The sequence below is a fragment of the Lygodium microphyllum genome, chromosome 4 (assembly GCF_053477565.2).
Source record: "Lygodium microphyllum isolate KBCC chromosome 4, Lygodium_microphyllum_v1.1.10, whole genome shotgun sequence".
Taxonomy (NCBI): Eukaryota; Viridiplantae; Streptophyta; class Polypodiopsida; order Schizaeales; family Lygodiaceae; genus Lygodium; species Lygodium microphyllum.
The window spans coordinates 118114404-118127661 of record NC_141138.1 but is presented as its reverse complement, the minus strand read 5'-3'; the positions used below and the strand labels follow the sequence as shown (position 1 = coordinate 118127661).

At 40.8% G+C, this 13258-nt stretch overlaps 1 pseudogene; it reads left to right on the top strand.

The window, feature by feature from the left end:
• The first annotated feature begins 1476 nt into the window (after window positions 1-1476).
• Window positions 1477-13258, top strand: part of LOC148037529 (uncharacterized) — a 37739-nt pseudogene continuing 25957 nt past the window's right edge.

The following is a 13258-nucleotide window of genomic DNA, read 5'->3' as shown; positions in this document are numbered from 1 at the left end:
TTTGTCGCAAATGATCTAATTCTTCCTTAGACAACAAAGAAGACATCATGGTGGCTGGAGGAGGAACAAAAAGAGAGGCAACTTTCTAATTAAGTTCATCAATAAACTTCTTTTGCGACTCTACAGTCTCTTGAGAATACCAAGCTTGTGAGTTGATTCAATCATTTCCTCAAGGGTGCCATTCTTCTCTTTGGTTAACGACACATTTGCTTCCTCTAAAGTGGCAACCTTGGCTTCTAACTATGAATCCATCAAAACTATAGCTACAGTCATTTGTGTATGGATATCACTCAAAGCAGTCTTTTCAGAAGCTTAATCTGCAAGAGCTTGGCTAAGTTGACTAGTTAAATAATCCACCTTGTCTTGCAATGGAGTATACACTCCCGTATAAATGGTTTGAAGACATGAAGTCATGGAAGTCTCCAAAGCATTCTAAACAATAGAAACTAGATGTGGAAGCATAGATCCAGAAAGTACTATTTGCAAGGAAGAAGGAATCTATGGATCCAATTGTCCTTTGCTTTGTGTAGCAAAAAGATAGGTACAAGACAAGAATGAGGGAAGGGAGCTACCAAACAATGAGTCCAATCTTCCATCTTGTAACCTAATTCACTTGAGTAACAGTTGGTCTCTCTAATCTGTGTCATTATGAACATTGTCTTTGTGTTCCATCCACCATAGCTATACTCTAGATCCATGCATTTCAACATGGTATTAAAGCCATGCTGGGAATGGCTTACCTCCCTTCTCTACTCTCTTGGCTCCTCTTTACTTTTGGTCAGCTCATTTTTAGCTCATGACCTTAGTTTCCACCTCTATTCCCACTTGACCTTCCATGGCAGCCATAGCCAGCAGGACATACCTTAGTTGGAGCCTCTAGATCCATGTCATCTAGATTGTGGCTAGCTTCCATGGTAGCCATAGCCAGCAGGACATATCTCAGTTGGAGCTTTTAGATCTATGTCATCTAGATTGTGGCTAGCTTCCATGGCAACCATAGCCAGCAAGACATACCTTAGTTGGAGCTTCTAGATCCATAGGCAACAGGACATACCTTAGTTGGAGCTTCTAGATCCATGTCATCTAGATTGTTGCTAGCTTCATTTTCCAATTGGTCATCGATAGCAAAGTCTCTCCATTTCTAGTCACCTACATCTGTAACATGCTCTTTCTTGTATACTTGCCTATTGTTGAAGCAGGCCAAATCTTGTAGCCGCTATTTGCTTGGCTATAGCAACACCATTACACAGATCTCAGCATACCAGTCCATACATTGGAAGGTGTGGGATCAAAAACCAAAACCTTCTAGAGGATGGGATTGAAAAAGAGCAAGGTGTTTAAACAATGGCAAAAGATGGGGATGCTGAGAAATTTGATTCAGTTGATAATATGGTCAGCATGGCAGAACATGCTGATGCTGGTTACGAAAAATTGACTATCACAGAAGAGGCCTCATAGCCTTATGCATCCCCGCGAATGTGGACAAGGAAAGAAATTGCCTGTGCTAGCTTGTTTATATGCCCCTTTTGGTTCCTTGCACAGTTCACATTCAATTTTATCTCTCAAGTACACAACAGTAACCTCCAATACAATCTTAAGTTCAACTTCTAGTCTGTTCACATTCCTCATATCCCTGAAATTTATGCAAAAGAAGTTCACATGGGTAAAGCTATGGAGTGTGCTTCTTTGTATGGTAGGGACAATAGTTGTGAGCCTATCATATTTAGAGGCAGGTAGCAGCATAGCTACTAATCTAGCATGGGGTGACTTACTCTGCCTTGTATCAGCTGTTTTCTATACAGTGTACACAACACTGATCCATAAGAAACTTCCAGACAAAACAAGTGGAGAAGAGAAAGCAAGTATAGTGTTATTTTTTGGTTTCCTTGGATTGTTCAATGGACTTATTTTATTCCAAGTCACTGTCGAAACCTAAAACGGGCCCGACACTAGCTATAGGCACTAGTTGGGTCTCTATAACACTCACAAGACAAACCCACATGGCCTCGCAGCCAGGAGTGTCTAAGGGCCACACTGCCCTCGCTAATGTACATATTGGGTTTGTAATAGAACATAGTCCAATGATTGCCCTTTCTTACTCCTTAGAGGGAGATCCCATACATCTTGATATAATATACCACGTAACCCAAACATAAAGGAGGCACCCGGCTGAATGTCGTGGCCCCCCTGCATCTCTCTTACACTGAGAGGATTGGCCCCTCAATGCGTTGCTCTAATATAAAGCACATACAAATAGTCTCCACTCCTATATATTTTGAACGATCCAAGAGATTTGATATTTCTTTACCAAGCTTGCCCCCAAGAAACCATTCATCTACCCTATAGCTTAGGTTTCCTCACAACTCGATGTAGTTCATGTAATTGGCAATCAATTGCAATGCATCCAAGAGTTACCATGTAATATGCATAATGAAATTGTGGATGACACACCTCGTGCTCAAGCATTTAATGATAAAAAAACCAGCCACGTGAGGTGCAAAACCAATCCTTTAATGATTTCCAAGCTACTCGTAATTGTGGCGCTGCTAGAGACTAGCACTGAGTTTCCTTGTGCTACTAGTCTCTCTTAACTTTAAATAGTGATCAGCTTGTATGCTATGCATAATCAAAAAAATCAAAATTTAAAACATTTTCAACAACAACTGCTCACTTTCATAATCCCTCCTCCCTCCTACCGGTTAGGTTTTGTATTCGTTGGGTAGGTGTAGGGTTCATTTTTATGTAGCGGCTTGATCCTTATGCTCCAGCCTTGTTATACCCTTACAGAAGTAAAATGTATTTTTTTCTAATTTTTTAGATGAGAAAACTAGTTTTTTTTTCCTTATTTTTTCTCATTTATTTCTTCATAAAAATGTGATATTTCAGAATTATGAGTTCTTACTGATCAAGAACACTCAACATCATTTTTATATTCATTTTCATCCCATATGACCCCAAAACACTCAATAAAAATCCCAAATTCCATTATTTTTATCAAAATTGCACGTTGCGGGTTTTGCGTGTTTCGAGGAAAATTATTATACCATTATATTTTTTTGGTTTTTCTTTCATATTTTAGCAAGCACGCAACATGGGAAAAAAAAAACAGACAAAATCAAGCACTTTCTTCAATCATTTTTCATAAAACAAAAGAACCGCTCACTTATGTATAGAAATTGCGACTCCGAGGCTTGTATCTCGTAGATGGTAGGCCGTTGATGCTTTTTCTTTGCCATTGATGCACTCTCAACCCAATCTATGTCCTCCATCGCTTCAACATCATCATTTACTCTGGATTCGTCATCACAACCCTTCCCCTTTTCTCTTGAATTGATGCATATGAACAACCACTAAGAGGAGAGAGGAGAGAGGAGAGAGAAAGCCTAAATTTTCAAAATTCTGAATACTCCATGAAAATTTAAAAAATTGCAGACATCTCCTTCCTCTCTCTCTTTTGATCAAGAATCTCTCTCTCCCTCTCTAGAATGATGTGAATCGGAGAGGCATCGGGTGAAGGGGCACAAAAAGAATTGTGCCCCCTCCCCCTCCTGTTCATCAAAATTTCAGTTGATTTCAAGGCTTTTATGAAGCCTAAGGTTATAACCTTCAAAATAACTAGTTTAGTGTTTTTGTGTTCACACTATCACCAAGTGGATATTATGGTTTTGAGTGGGCAACCAGACTTGGATTCGAGATCCATCTGGACAGGTGGCTTCAGAGCATCGAAATCTATAAACCTGGCCTTTATCACGCACTTTTTGGCTCTTAGATCCAGTATAGTTGCTTTATAATGCCAAACCTTGTGGGGATTAAATGGGGAATCAAACAACCTCTGATCGAGGAACGGAGACTTGCATTGGATTCTTGACATCGAAATGCATCTAGAAAATCTCCAACTCGGCTATCAGCCACCATTTGATTTTTTATAAAAATTTGGTCTTTGGTACTTCTCAGGCACTTCTTGCTCCAAAAAATGTCTCAAATGCTTCAAGCACAGCTCATAAGTGGCTCCTAAAATCTAGCTCTCATTCGCGACCAGGGGATAGGGTGACTCCAGCCCGTCAAAGCCCACGAATAGATCTGCACATGCATAATCATAAAGAGCATCAAGCGGATATAAAAAATACACAACAAAACACATCACAGCTCTCACCCTACCCCTTGACAAAATCAAGGCATGAAAATCCACAAGGGAGAGACCCAACATAATTTGGCAGAAATCCATAGCGAGTCTCTAACCAACTGCTGGCTAAAAAGCCTATCAAAGGGGTCATCCTAGTGGTCGTCTGAACTACCTATCTAACTTAGGACAACTGGACTAGGACCTCCTACTAGGCAAGGACTCCTATAGCCTGGTCATCATATTTTCTTCTTATAACACATTTTTTGTTCATGGTTTCCATACTCAGGCATGTAAAAAGGAGGGAGTTGAGCGTAGAGTGACCCAAGGAGAATAGGGCATCGGCCTCAGGTCATGACTCCGTACCCAAGCACCTACCAAGCTCTTACGAGGTAACATGTAATCTGTTATTAGCACTTACTTTTATTTTTGCTCCAACCTTTATTTCTTTTCTTTTCGGCTAGCTGCTACCCCTAGGAAGACAGGGCATTGGCCCCGGGTCTACTAACTCATTCCCAAGAACCTACCAGGCCTTCGTAAGGCAATAATTAATTGCGTTTAGAAAATTTCTTCATTTTTTCCTTTTTGTTATTATTCAGGGGTTAGAACCCCTTTTTACACACCTCTATAATTTTTATTTTTAGGTAGATTCAGAACTTGCTCTTCTTCGATATTTAGGCATGCTTCTCTAACTACCTCACACTAACAAGGACTCCTAGAACAACCACATAGCAAGTAGGTAGGACAGGGTCACAAGGACTACCCTCTATCACAGGTCCTGAACACCTGACAATGTCCAAACAAGAGGTAGACAACTGCTCAAATCTCCCCCAGATATACCTAACCAAACCCTAGGGCTTCATGCCTTGATTGCCGATCCCCAACAAACAAAAAGAAAATAATATTATTTGCTTAAGGAAAAAAGACTTGAAAAGGGAACGAAACCACTTGGAGTGGCCACAAGAAGCTCCTCCGCAGCAAAGGCTTCCGCTAAGCATGTCATCCAATCAATCTGTGTAATGCAACCACTAAAACAGAAAACCATTAAACGTACTTGCACCAAACAGACATATGGCCCTCTTGGCCTAAGGAAATAAAGTATTAAAACCCTGAAAAAAACCGGCCCTCTTGGCCTAATGGAATAAAACAAAACAACTCTATATATCCCCCCTTTGGAATTTCAACAAAATGCTCCATTCCAAGGAGGAAATAGGGCCCTACCAGCCCTAAAATAAATGCATCAAATTGTGCCAGATTGGCTCTATTAGCAAGATACTAGTGGCCGACCCTCCACAATGATGCATATGACTACTGCAAGAGATGTGAAGCTTGTCAGCGAATGGGAAAACCCACCAAAACAAGTGACATGCCACTGCAACCTATTCTTCCCCTAAAGCCGTTCAAAAAGTGGGGGATTGATTTTGTGGGTCCCATTGATCCACCCACTAGACGGAAGCAAAACAGATACATCTTAGTATGTACGAATTATGTCACTAAGTGGTGTGAAGTTAAAGCTCTGAAGCGGGATGATGGTAACAACATAGCTTTGTTCATGTATGAGAATATTATCACCCGTTTTTCTAGTCCCCTAAAGTTGGTAAGTGACAGAGGTACTCATTTCCTTAACAAAATCATGGAGGAGCCGACAGAGCTATATAAGATCCGCCATGGTAAGTCCACTCCTTACTACCCTAGAGCCAACAGCCAAGTTAAAGTCCACAATCTCATCCTCTGCTCGATCCTGACAAGAACAATTGCCACACATCGTTGCGATTGGGACGATCGACTTACAAAGGCCCTCTGGGCATACAAAACCTCCCATAAGGCAGCTACAGGATAAACCCCTTTCCAAGTAGTGTATGGTACAGAAGCCATCTTCCCTGTTGAAGTGGAATTTCCCTCTTTGCGAGTGGCAATTAAAGAACGCTTGGAAGATGATGAGTCACTACAACACTGCCTCCTACACTTGGAATGTTTGGATGAGATTTGACGGATGACCCTACAGTGTATGGAAACCACTCAAGCGCGAGGCAAGGCCTATCATGATAGTTTCATCAAGCACAAGGAGTTCAAAGAAGGTGATCTTGTCCTGGCCTATGATTCAATATTTGGCAAGCTTCAACAACAGCGGATGGGCTCATACAAGGTACTTGCTATCAATCCTAATGGCTCTGTTCAGGTGCAGACCATTGATATCTCTGATGATCCTTTTATGATCAATGGCTATCGTCTCAAGAAGTACTTCCCTCCTTGGGGATCTTGACAATCACAGTTGACCCACCCTTTCGCTTTTGGGCGTCGCACTATCATTCTCTTCGTGCTTCTGATAGCCCTTATGATCTTCCTCATGAGGCGGTCTCGTTCTGCTAGCCCCTCATAGATACCTCTCAACCCTACCTTGTTCTCTTCTCATATGATCCAAAAACGGTAGCGAGGTTGGTCCTGACACACGGCATTTCTACCATTCTTTTTATTAATGAAAAAAAGAAAGAAAAAAGAAAAGAAAAGAAAAGAAAAAACAAAACAAACAAAACTGTTATGGGAGAAAAGGAATAAATTCCCTGTCATAACAAGCCTCATAAGGTGGAAACACCCTTGGGCGGGAAATTGACTGTGGAAAATATGGTAACACCCCACAGTTTAGGATAGCTGCCTCACCAGTAGAACCTTTCCAACAAGTAATTTGAAGCCACCTCCCTTGGTGCGCTGTCTTTGCAATCTCAGTCCGTCTGCCCTTCTTAACAGACGACCTTTCTTACAAATTATTGAAGCCACCTCCCTTGGTGCGCTGTCTTTGCAATCTCAGTTCGTCTGCCCTTTCCAGCAAGTAATTTGAAGCCACCTCCCTTGGTGCGCTGTCTTTGCAATCTAAGTCCGTCTGCCCTTCTTAACAGATGACCTTTCTTACAATTTATTAAAGTACCAGACTTGTTGGTTGCCTCCCTGGGTACCGCCTCATCTTCAATATCCTGATGATAACAAGAGCGGATACGATCTTCATCACCAACCCCCTGAATGATGTGAGCTTTCATCCTAACAGGATGGGGACATGAGTATGGACTGCCCTTTATATCTATTAGTGAGCATGAGATAGAGGGTGGGTTGAATGACTAGTCTTTCCCTTCAAATCAAGAGAGAGGTGAGATGTGTGACTTGAGTGTTGCACACACGGGATGGGCCTCTCAATGCACAATGCACGATCTGTTCCTATGCACTGCACCGTAAGGCTCCCTGACCTTCCTTCTTGCATTGTATGTCGACGCAGGGCGGGATGCACAATTGCACCATCAAATGTGCACAAGACATACAACCTCTGCACAAGTGATAGTGAGGATTACATCAATGGGTTTTAGGAATGGGTTGCCCTCCTAGATCTTTCAATAGAGAGTGAGACAGAGGGTGGGTTGAGTGTGACTGGTGTTTCTTCAATCAATTATTGAGAGATGAGGATTGAGGGATGTTGCGACCATTGGCGTCAGGTACATTTCTGTTTCCCTATGCACCCATGGGATGGGTCTTTGCCATCGCCACAGGACATGCCACTCTATTATATGCATTGCACTACATGGCTCCCTGGCCTTCCTCCTTGCACCTATGCTAGATAGGTGGAACGCATGAATGCACCATCAATTGCGCACACTGGCATACTCCCTCCAAATCAGTTTTCCCTTGTTCAATTCTACACCGGTTGTGAGGTATGGGATTTCATGCTTATTCATTGAGTAATATGCGTCATGGGGTGAGTGACTATTCTATCATCCCCTTGAGTGCCCATGAGTTGAGTGACTATCCTTTGTCAACGACACCTACCCCGACGGGCTTTGTCAACCAGCTACCTCCCTGGGTGCTGCTGCATGGTCCCTGTCATGCTGGCTGAACGTTGGAGCAAGTCGTGGTACCTCCTGCAGCCGACTCCAACCCTTCTGTAGCAGTGATGGTTCCTTCAATCATACGAAAAACAGGCCAAGTCTTTCTAACCTTATCCTAATGATTGCAAGTGTACGATATGTTTTAAGTATGGGGATGCCAAAGTCCAGTTGGTTGACGAGTCCTACGTTTTGTTGCTGCATCTAACCCTGTCCGTTAAGGTTTTTAGTGTGGGGATGCGTCCCTGCGCGTCTATGATATATACCCCCTACATATGCCTCAATTTAATCATGCATGTATGCCATGATCTGATTTTACCCTGATGAGGTCCCTTCCACACCCACTCGTCCATGTTCAACCCACCCTTGGGGCCGTTTCTTCTCTTTTTCCCTTTATCCCTTATCATGACCATTTTCCATGAGAACGCATCCTACGTTCACCAAAACCCACATCCCATTTGTCCCTTTGACCTGACCATTTTTCCTTTTTACCAACCCCTATTTTGGCCGACGGTTCTTGACTTATTAATTTTTGAAGAATTTCCTTTAAATTGGACAGTTTTTCATGTGAACTCACCTTTATTGCTTCTGAACAACAATCTGGCATGACAGCCTTGTCCTCCATCCTCCCCTTGACATTTTTCCTTTTTGCTCCCTGTCCTTCTGATACACGATTAATCCAATATTAATTTTTGTGCATTTTTGGGCCATTTTCGTGCATATTTTTAATGTTTTCCCATGTGAATATTCCCTATTTTCACCGGAATTCCAGTTTCATTTGACTGTTGTGTCTTGCCAGCCTTTTTCCACTTTTTTCCTTTTTTCTCCACCCTATTTCGATCGCTGTATTTTTCATTATTAATTTTTCAATATATTTTCGATTCTGTTTTTTTGTGTTTTTCGCATGTGAACCCCTTCTAACTCCACCGGAAGTGAGTTTTTCCATGACAGCCCTGTGCATCCCCTTCCCACGAACATTTTCCCTTTTTACTGTTCTTCATTTCACTGCTTGGTTCTTTCTATATTCATCTTTGAGACCATTTTCGGGTCCATTTTTTTGGATTTTTTCCATGTGAACGCGTCCTCTCTCAGTCGAAACCGTATGTTGATGTGATAAATTTTTCAGGCACATTATTTGGTACATTTTTCCTTCATTCCGCTACTCGTGATTCTAAACCAACCACATATTGTGCCACTTGACTATTGTCCATTATTCATCCTCTAAGATGATGTTGTGCCATTGTGCTGATAACCAAGCCTAATAAACTCAAGTAGTTGATAAATAGGCTATTCATGTGTTGTGTAAGTTTGCAATTGTTCATGAGCATAATAAGCAATGAGGGTTGGTGATATTCTTGAGGATGCAACTTCATGGGGTCACCAACAGGAATCACACCAAAACTTCATGTGCAAGGCCGATTGTACCAACATCCAAATACTTAAGTTGAAATTACCCCTACTTTCCAAGGTAGTCCTGTCAAATCTAGTATTTTTCTAAGTAAATATGTATTCCTCATAAGAATCAACATCATGACTCTAATAGTTGTAACTATCCACATGCTTACATTTATCTTCATCATAGGTCCTTCCAATTTTAGCAAGATAAGGAAAGTAAAAGGCTTTATCCTTATAAGATTGGGCCAAATTTGTAGAACCAGTTCGGTCAATGTCGAGCGGATTTTTCCATATTAATCCTCGTATGTATTTTTGGAGCCATTTTTCTTGTTTTTCCCATGTGAACACCTAGATTTCGACCCGACACCCGTGTCATAGTTTTTTGTCATCTTCCCCTCATCTCCAAGCACATTTTTCATTTTTATGGTCTTTCGATCCAGTGTATGGCTTGGGTTTTATTAATTTTTCTTTCTCTTGACATGTGGCTGCATCTTTCGTGTCCCGCGTGAACACGTATGTTTTTGGTTTTAAGCGCCTCGGGACGCCCCGTGGCCTCTGTGCCTCGTGTGTCACCGTCCTCGCCCCGTCTGATCCCACCGATGCAAAATTTTTTTACTCCTGCCCCACGCATGCGCGCGGGACAGGGGTGCGTGCACCATTTAATGTATTTTCCAAAAAAAAAACAACCAACCAAAAAACAAAAACAACAAAAAAACAATCCCACAACAACACCCCTAAAAATTTTAAAAAAACAAAAACAAAAACAAAAAACAAAACACACACACACACACATACAAAAACACAACAATCATAATTTAAAAAACAAAAAAAACCATAATAAAAACAACAAAAAACAACCAAATAGACACAAAAAAAACCCCGACGACGAAAAAAACAAAAAAGAACAGAACCACACATGAAAAAACAAAAACAAAAGCAAAAAAAAAAACAACAAAAGAAAAAACCAAAAAAAGAACGAGAAAACAAAGAATAAAAACAACACAATGAACAAACACAAAAGAGAGAGAGAGAGAGAGAGAGAGAGAAAACCCAACAAAAAAAAACAACCAAAAACGAAAAAACCACAAAACAAGAAAAAAAACAAAAACACGAAAAAAAAAACAACCACAAAGAAAAAAAAAAGAACCAATAAAACCCAAACATAAAAGGAAACCCAAAAAAAAAACAAAAAAAAAACAAAAACAAAAACAAAAACTGCATTTCTACATGTCGCACTACGCGGTCCTCCTCTCCTTCCTTTGTGTTGTTGTCTCCTCATGCATGCTATCTCCCTCTCCACCTCTTCCCACAGCGCTCCTTCCTCCCTCCTGCGCGCCTCCCTTCTCGCCTCCTCCCTCTTCCCGTAGCGCTCCTTCCTCCCGTGCGCCTCCCTCCCTTCTCACCTCCTCCCTCTCCCCGTAGCGCCTTCCACTCCTCCTCCTTCCACACCTCCTTCCACTCCTCCTCCTCCCATTCCTCCTCCTCCTGCTCCTCCCACCCCCCCAAACCTACCCCCAACCCTGCCTCCAACCCCCCCCAAACCTACCCCCAACCAAACCTAACCCCCCCTAACCCTAGTTCCCCCAACCAAACCTAACCTCCCCTAACCCCAATTCCCCAACCAAACCTAACCCCCCTAACCCCAGTTACCCCAACCAAACCTAACCCCCCTAACCCTAGTTACCCCTATCCTAGCCCCCTTTCCCACCACCCTCACTCGCAGCAAACACGCAGCCACCCTCGTTTCTTACGAAAACAAAAATCTACACCCAACTCCCACACGCAGGCCCCCTTGCTACCCGGTGGTCCCTTGTGTGCATATGTTCGCGCGGGCCTCGAGGTGTGCATGTGCATACGTGAGTTGCCAGCGGGTGTTCACGCGCGAGGATGTGCGTTTGGTCCTATCTGTGCGGTTGTGCCTGCCGTCCCCGAGCACACGCAGCTTTTCACACACAGCCCAGGTATCTCCTTTGATTTTCCACAAACCCACAAAAAATACCAAAAATTTCCTAAAAACACTTAAATACATTTAAAAATTCATAAAATTTCAAATAAAAAACAAAAAAAGCTTAACATTTCCTTACTAAATTAGGTAATTTTTTGTTTATCTCATTGATTATAATATAGAAAATTAATTGAAAAAAATAGCAATATTTAAAATGCTTCTTAAAATTCACTGAAATTTGAGAAAAAATCATTAAAAATCCCTAAAAATCAAAATTAAATTTAAAAAAAGCATAAAAATTTCCATCAATGCATTTGACTACTTTTGGAATATTTTATAAGCTAAAAAAGCCTTGTCACATGATTACTCTATTATTTTTGGATCGAAATGATAAACTTTTAATCTAAATTCATAAAAATTTTATTTTAAATTCCAAAAATAGGCTGCAAAAGTACAAAAAATTTACAGATTCATTGTTGAAGCCTGATGGTTTCATTCTCACTTAGGTTTGATTGATATCTTAATAAATAAAACATTAAAAAAATATAAACAAAAAGAAACACTCCTAAATTACAATTAAAAAACCAATGATTATATCACCCAAACAATAATCCACATTTTACCTAAACCAAATGTGATCCAACTAATATCGTCTTAATATTTATTTTATTTTTTTAAATGAAAAGGTGTTTTATTTTTTTCAATTAGTGGTTTTTGCTTTTTTGTTGGATTCCTTGCATTTGGGACTACTCCGTATACCCTCAGTCTCTTGCATACACACCCCTACCAGGTATCTGTTTTTCGTGCACGGTTAATTGTTAAAATGAAATTTATTCACCCACTTTTTCATGTGTGCTCACACTAAACACATATTTTTCTAATAAATTAAAATCAACCCGTCATTCACTTTGCACACGGTACATGCGCTTCAGAGGCACTTTAATTTTAAATAACAATGAATCAGTTGTCACAAAAATGCACGAGTTGAAAAAGAAGAGCGCTTCAGACACATTAAATTTTTAATCAATGAATATGCATTTAGAGACCTAAGTTTAGGTATTGAAGTCCGAACTTCGTTAAAAGCATCGTTTCATATTAATAAATTATAACTAACAATTTAAAAATGAACCGCCGTTTTCTTATTAAGGTTTACAACCTAATAAAGTTTCAACCATTGTTAATAATTTATTAAAATAAACTCTTCACTAAAATCATTTTCCTCACTGCACCTTTTCCCTTTTTAATAAATACGCTTCATGGGATGGGCATGTATAGTCCTTTAAGCTAACATTGTTTATCAAAGTTTTGGTTATGTCCTGATTAGGCTATTGAGGTATTATGGTTTGATTGTGTGATACGATTACGGGTGCGGTCTGTAGTTTTCTTTTCTGCCCGATACTGGGTCTTGGGTGCCTGCTTGTTGCATAGCATGAAGCTTTTGGTCGCATATGTGTAGGGGTCATGTCGAATTTTTTCCAGGATGTGGGATGTTTGGGGTGGTCAGTTGGTTAGCTATGCATGTGTGTGTTTATTTTGATCGATTTCTTTTTTATGACTATTTTGTTATTTTGCAGGCATTCACTGTGATTGTCTATGTTTGTGGTCTGTGTGTATATTCCATCTGAATGGTGCCTCAAGCTCCTCCTCCTGTTCAGTATGTCCCATTGGTCAGTACGGATTATTCTTCCCTACTGACTTTTGAGCCTATTATGAAAGTTTGCCTTGCATCTTTTATGGCTGTTTCACTCCCTCTGATTCCAGATGATCCAACCCTTTGTGATGAGTTTCTTGCGTCATACAATAAGAAATTGGGCTTCGTGCATGGTATTTCCATGGTCCTGATACCTAGAGGGTTAGGGAAGGCTTTGTCTCTTCCTTACAAAGGATAACCCTTTGTTACAGCCAGATAGTTATTCTCAAACGACGAGATTT